We start from the raw sequence: 977 nt of genomic DNA on the forward strand, positions 1-977 counted from the left end.
CTTGAAAAACTCGAGTATGTTGCGATTTTGTCACGTGTGGCTCATCGGCCTTGAAATTGATACATTTTTTACATCTAATAGTTCATCTGAAGATGATATCATAACAGCTGTACATTGGCGCTTGAAAATTGCAATTTTGCAAATCGGTGTGATTTTGTCACGTACATTTTGAAAACTTGGGAGTGACAGCAGCCGTGCATCGGCGCTTGAAATTTTGGATATGTTGCATTTTTTCGATGATTTCATTGAGGATGATATCATAGCAGCCGTACATCGGCGCTTGAAATTGTGAATATGTTGCATTTTTTACGTCTAATCATCTGAGGATGATATATGTCATAGCAGCCGTACAGCGGAGCTTGAAATTTTATATATGTTGCATTTTTACGATGATTTCATTGAGGATGATATCATAGCACCTGTACATTGGCGCTTTGATACATTTTGCTAATCAGCTGATTTTGTTACGTAGGTTTTAAACACCTGGGGATGACAGCAGCCGTGCATCGGCGCTTTGATTGGTTGAAAATATTATCGCGTCAGCAATAATTACAGTTGCAACGCAACAATATAAAATTGTAATAATAATTATTTAGTATTGCGTTGATTACTTGAATGAAGGGTTCTTTTAAGCAGCATGAATTATTACACTCTGAGAATTCAGGAGAGCGATGTTTTGTGCAAGAAGAAATGTGATATGTAAGTTTTAATACTTTTTTTTGTTAAATAATGATTTTTAAATAACTTCAAATTTATAGCGCTCATCGTGCGGTTCGTATTCTTGGAAGAAGATATGTTCTAACATCAACATCGTACAAATATTTGGAAATTGGAATCAGCGTTGGAAATATATCTTCTGTGGAATTAGCTCTCGGAGATAATCGAGGCAATCAAATAGTATTGTCTATTGAAACGTGGAAATTGCTAATGCAGAAGCGAGCAGACATTGAGCGGTTAACTGAAACTCCACTATGGAT

This window comes from Prenolepis imparis, unplaced genomic scaffold, assembly GCF_030444845.1.
Source record: "Prenolepis imparis isolate NDT839.2.m4 unplaced genomic scaffold, iyPreImpa1.0 SCAF_10, whole genome shotgun sequence".
In the NCBI taxonomy this organism is placed as follows: domain Eukaryota; kingdom Metazoa; phylum Arthropoda; class Insecta; order Hymenoptera; family Formicidae; genus Prenolepis; species Prenolepis imparis.